Consider the following 6,872-nt stretch of genomic DNA (forward strand, 5'->3'; position numbering starts at 1 on the left):
AAAGCATGTTAATATTTTATTACATTCCCTATGTCTAAATCACCTCCAGTGATTTCGAACAGAAGTCACAACTAGAGAGTGAAAAAAAAATCCAAGAAGGAAAAGCTGAATCTAAAACAACTTCCACAGGCACAGATTCCCAGTTTTTAGGAGAAAGTAGAATCCAGCATGCTAGCTGTGCATTTCCAAAACCACTGCAAAGTAGTTCTTTTTTTAAAATTTTGATATTTAAAATAATAAACTTCAAGTTTCAGAACACCGCATTCCTTATTTACTGAACATCGCCGAGTTTTTACACCAGTTTATGAAACGGGTATGAGAGATTCAGTTGGATTAGTATCCCAAAGACTGGCTGCATGTAAAGTATGCAAGAAAAATTCCAGAAAGGGTCAGATAAAGAAATGAGTGACGGAATGGAAATAAGGAAATATAAGATGATAGAGGAACAATCATATATTCTATCCTTAAGTGGCGCAATCTTGGAATTTCTGTATAAAGATTCTTTACAGATATCAGTGCCTTAGAATGATGAAAAAATATAAATTAACAAAAATACATTTGAAAACCTTGTATGTAAGGTTTGTAAAAGTCAATCATAGAAAAAGAGGGAAAGAAAGGATTGCAGCAGGCACCTTTGTTGCTTCACGTTACTGCTGACTTTAGCCGCAGGTGTGATGGACGCATCCCCTGGGACTGAAACTCTGTGTGCACAGGTAGGGTGGCCCACATTCAAGCCTAGTCAGAAAGTCTGGGGAGTTAATTCCTGAGAGGCTCATGGAAGAGTCCCTGCGGCCCAGAACAGTGAATCCAGTCATGCACTTACTCTGGGTTTTTCCTCCTTCCCTGTCTTCCTCTGTTCTGTCATCCTTGCTCCCTGTATCACATTCCAAATAAGTTACCTGCACCCAAGTCCCTATGCCTCGCTCTGCTTCCAGAGAAACGCTCATTAACATACCGACTCAAGTAAACACCACCTTTGATTTTGGCATTAGGACGCACTAAAAAACAAAACAATCAAACAAACGAACCTCAAAACATGTTATCCTCATTAAATACAGAAATTAGTATGAGGCAGCAATGATAATTCCCCTCTGTAGTTTTGATGTCAGAGAGAAACTAAAAAACTAGAGAGGAGAGACGAAGCCACCCTCAAGCTTTGTTTCTGAAAGGCCCCATTTAATACTTGTTTTGTTCACAGCTGTAATGCATTTGGATCATTTGGACAGCAAATAAAAGTAAAGCGCTATCCTTTTTGTTCACGAATGCTTTCTCTTACCGATAATGTACTTGAAGAGCAAAACAATTAGCAAAATTATGGTTCACTTATTTTCAGAAATGGCAGCTCAATATCAGTATTCTGCAATTAATATTCTGTCATTTTATCAGATACTTCAGATGAACCCTTTCTAACTTCTTAATAGATTGATATGTACCAAGCTCATTTTAGTATAACCATTAAATGATCACCAATATAATCCTTCTCAAAAACCTTTTAAAACATAATTGAAGTCACATAATTAAAAACTCCTGTCTTTAATATAGGTAAGCCAAGGTAATCTACCAGTCTTTCACTTTGTTGGAAGAGACATCTGTGGCTTCAATCAATTCTTTCTCAAAATTTTCTTCCTGAGAAACCTTTTTAACTTGATTGTTAAAAGCTTGTTTCTGTAGCAGTTCTCTAGAAACAGGTCCTCTACCAGGATGAAGGTACAACCAGATTTTTTACATTTATGTCAAGGATACCTCCAGCCAGCTGGTATCAGAAGATACTTTCAGTTAATTCTAGAATATCTAGAATTCTAGCATTAAATAGTAACTTCAGGTTAAAATTATGCAGTTCCTGCAAAAACTCACCTAGAACAACAGTTTTTGATGAAATTAGTCTGGGGATTAGGCTAACAAGTCTTCTCTTCCTTCCTGTTACTCATGTTAATTTTATAAAACCTGTATCACATCCGAAAGCCCCAAATCAGTTTGCGTTAACTGAGAAACACATTGAGTGTCTGGTTCTGCCTATAAAAAGCATGGAGGTTACCACTCCATCCTAACCACAGGTAAAAGGCTGAAAAGACTTTAAAAACAACTCTTCTTGGACCCATAAAAGAGGGAAGCACACAGAGCAAAATGCTGTCCCGGACACTGGAGAGACCACCACGGGGAGACGCAGCTTACCAGAGCAGAGCAGCAAGTCAAGGAAACTGCCGGGGAGCCAGTGCCAGGGTAGGAGAGCCTGAACGGAACTGATGAATTGCTGGAGGCCCTGTGAAAACGACTCAGAGTTAAAAACTCCAGGGGTACCCAGTAAAAGGGGGAAGAAGGAAGTGATGTAAGACTTACTTCCAGGAATTTAACATTTCTGCAGAAAATATCAGAGAAAAATCCTCTCCTGCTTCCAGCACAGGTAGGGGAAAGAAACCATTTTGAAATACTGTAGAGTGCTCCATCCTCCTTAAATAGGCCTGGCCTCAGGGGAAACTAATTAAACAGAGTCTAACCAGCTGGGGTATTAGCAGAGCCTAACTGACCAGGGGAAGAGAAATGCCCAACTCCAGCCAGCTCCAGCCTTCCTCATGGGAGAAGGAAAATACTGAACTCCAGTCCAATCTAGCCATTCTGTCCCACGTAAGGAGGGAGAAAAACACCTAGAAACACTTGTGAAGTTCACAGTTTAGAGACATGGGTTCACTAGGAAACAGAGACCTAATCATAGACTAAGGAATGCTTCCCCTCCCCCCACATCTCACCACGACATTACTGAAGACCTATTTACTGCAGTTCCTTTTATCCGGCACATTATGTCCAGCTATGAAGAAAACATTACAAGGTACACCAAAAGGCCAAAAACACAATTAGAAGAGCCAGAGTAAGCATCAGAAACAGACATGGCACGAATGTTGGAATAATCAGACAGGAAATTTTTAAAAAATGCTAAGGGCTCTAATGAATAAATTAAACACCATGCAAGAACTGATGGACAATGTAAGAAGAGAAATGAAAATCCTAAAGAAAAAAAAACAAAAAGAAGAAATGCCAGAGATAAAAAAAATACTCTATGACATAAATAATGCCATTGATGGGCTATGAATAGATTGGACACGGCTGAGAAAGAATCTTTGAGAAGATATATCAATAGAATTCTCAAAAGGCAAAAAGATCAAAGATTGGGAAAAAAACTCCTAATATCCAAGGTCTGAGAGACAATTACAAAAGATATAACATGGGCATAACTGGAAAACCAGAAGGAGAAGAGGAAAAGAAATAGAGGAAACATTTGAAACAATAATGACTGAGAATTTTCCCAAATTGATATCAGACACCAAACTGAGTTCATGGAAGCTCAGAATACACCAAGAAATATGTATGCCAAAGAAAACTACACCTAGGCATATCATCTTCAAACTATAAAAAATCAAAGATAAAGTGAAAAATCCTGAGAGAAGCCAGAGGAAAAAATACCTTACCTACAAAGAAACAAAGATAAGAATTACTATAATTGACAAGCTGGATTTCATTAATACTAAAAACTTCAGCTCTGCAAAAGACAACAACGCCAAGAGAATGAGAAGACAAGACTGGAAGGAAATATTTGCAAAAGACACATCTGATAAAGGACTGTTATCCAAAATATACAAATCAACAATAAGGAAAACAAACAAATTAAGAATTGAACGAAATACCTTATGACACCTTACCAAAGATATACGGACGGCAAATAATCATATGAAAAGATATTTCATATGTCATCAAGACAGTGCAAATTTAGAAAACAATGAAATACCACTACACACCTATCAGAAGGCCAAAATCCAGAACATTGACAACGCTAAATGCTAACAAGGATGTGGAGCAACAGGAATTTTTCATACTTCGTTGATAGGAATGAAAAGTTGTACAGCCACGTTGGAAGAGTTTGGTGGCTTCTTACAAAACACTTCCTTACTATATGATCAGCAGTCAGTGTCTTCTTAGTATTTCCCTGAAGGAGTTGAAAACTTATGTCTGCAGAAAAACCTGCACATGGATGTTTATAACAGCTTTATTCATAATTGCCCAAACTTGAAAACAACAAAGATATTCTTCAGTAGGTGAATGGACAAATTATGGTACATCTTGGCAATGAAATTTTATTCAGTGCTAAAAAAAAAAATGTTATAAAGCCATAAAAAGATGTGGAAGATACTTATATGCATATTACTAAGTAAACAAAGCCAGTCTAAAAAGGCTATATATTCTATGATTTCAACTGCATGGCATTCTGGAAAGGACAAACTATGGAGACAGTGAAAAGATCAGTGGTTTCCAGGACATGAAGGAGGATGAATAAGAAAGTACAGGTTTTCAGGGCAATGAAAACACTCTGTATGATATTATAGTGATAGGTAAGTGTCATAAATTTGTCCAATTTCAAAAAATGTGTAACATCAAGTTTGAACCCCAAGGTAAACCTTGGGCTTTGGGTGATTATGATGTGTCACTGTAGCTTCATTGGTTGTGACAAATACTCTGCTCTGGTGGGGGGTCGATAACGGGGAGACGTGCGCGCGTGGGGGAAGGTGGTATGTGGGAAATCTCTGTGTCTTCCTCTCAATTTTACTGTGGATTAAAATGCTAAAAAAAATAATTTTTTTATAAAAGAAATAAAATATATTACAAAACTACAATTTAGTCCTCTTCTTTTGATTTAAATTAATGATTAAGTGGCTGAGAAGATATTGTCTCATCTTTGGTGGCACTGCTCTTTAGTACTGTATTTTTTAGGATATGTAAATACTCTTCTAAAAAAAAAAGGACACAGCTAAATTTATTTTAGCAATAAAAGATATATATTTTGATATATCTAAATATAAATATATTATTATTTTTATCATGTAAACTATTTTTATCATGTAAAATAATCTTTAATAGGTTAAAAACTATATTCTCTTTATTTTTTTATTTACCAGACTAATAGGTGTCTAGATTTTACAACACCAATTCCTATTATTGCCTCTCTTCTGTTCTTCACTCTTGCTTTAAAATAGTTTATAAGAAGCAAATTTTATCTCAGTAGAAGAAAGTGATCTCTAACAATTATATATGTTCAAATTTGGAAATAGGCTGCCACACACACACGCAAAGAATAATGAGTATTTAGACTTTGAAAGGATAGAAGCAAAGACCAAGTATGATTTATCATGATTTTGTGGAAGAGATTCTTACAGTTGGATAAAGAAGAAAGAGTACTCTAATTTTTAAAATATCTGTCATGTAGAATGTACTACACTGCATGTTTGACTTGAATTATCCCAGCATATTTTCATAGCAATCTTGTGAGAGAAGCATCATTGTTTTCATTTACACATAAAATAATGAGGATCAAGTATTTCAAATAATTTTCTCATGGTCACATAGAAAGCAAGTTGCAAAGTTAGAACCCCAAAGTCTGTGCTTATTCGACTCTCTTTTACTTGTAAGATTGCTGTAAAAAAAAAATGTTAAAAAGTATATGTAAAAATTCAAGCATAGTTCTTAGCACCTAACTGAATTGTCATCCCAAAGTATTTCTCTTTCTAATCCTCCCAACTTCACACCGTAATGCTAGACATAATGCTAGAGTATTTTTGGATATATCTTTGACCTTTAGAAGTTAATCAAAGAATCTATGCCTTCTTATAAAGCGATCCATCCATCAGATGGAAAATATTGGCCCTGATGAATTATTAACCAGTTATACAGTCTTCATGTCCTTTTTATTCAGTACATTCTACACTTTAATTTCTTTTTAAAAGGCATTGATCTATATAGTAGTAAATTTTAACATAATTTTATAACAATTATGGCAACACATGCATTTCATTTTCCCATTTAAAGCTTTAGACCATAATTGTTTCTGCACAAGGTGTTATTTTAGTTTGATAAGGTATTTCTGGAAGGCATAAAGGTTTCTGACTCAAAATAAAATGTATTGCTGATGGTGAAGCTGATATATAAGAGTAGGATAAATTGAAAAAGAATTATGTTTTCATATATATTTGGGGGGATAAGTAGCGTAATATTAATTTATGTATACATATGTTATACACTTTTAAATTACTTTTAATCTAGTTCAGAATATAGTGGCCTTGTCATTAAATAAAATAACTTCAGAACGTCTAATAAGAAATATTTATAATAAATTATTTCAAAACACTTTTTTTTAATCAACTTACAATTGTATATAGTCTGGCTACATCTAAATGGCTATGGTTAGAGTTCAACTGACACTAACCAACCAGAAAAATTATAACAATTCAGTGGCCTGGGGTATATTTCTAACATCACACTGTCTCATTCATTGAAAAAAGCTTTGAGTGTTTACTATGTACCAGACTGATGCAATCCTGCCTTTCTTAGAACATGTATTCTAGTGTGAGAGATATATTAACAATCACGCCCGTGCGTGATTATAGAGATATGGATTGTCAAAGAAACAGAGGGTCCTAGAAAGGCACATTAAGAAAGTTATCACTTAATCTTGGTGAACAGAGGTGGCCAAAGAAAGTGATATAGTATAAATCAAATTGAAAGAGGTGCGGCTGACCCAGGTGTCTGACTGCTCAGAATCTCTCTTCTGCCTAAGGGTGAGCTGTGCCTACCCAGACTCTGAAGGACCTTGGTAAACTTTATGTTTCTTTAGAAAGTTGAAGGGAAGCATTTCTTTTAATATCGTTATTGTTAAATTTGTATTTTCTTGTGACTATTGAAAAATTTCAGTATTTTAGCTCTCCTCTCTGAAACAAATTCTATTTTCTTTTTCCTGTAACCAATTTTTTAGAGTTGAGTTTTCAGTCAGTCTAAAAAAACCCACTTCTTTTAGTTTTTTTCTTATTTAATTGTTTTAATTAATTAATTTT

The sequence above is a fragment of the Pteropus vampyrus genome, unplaced genomic scaffold (assembly GCF_000151845.1).
Source record: "Pteropus vampyrus isolate Shadow unplaced genomic scaffold, Pvam_2.0 Scaffold88, whole genome shotgun sequence".
Taxonomy (NCBI): Eukaryota; Metazoa; Chordata; class Mammalia; order Chiroptera; family Pteropodidae; genus Pteropus; species Pteropus vampyrus.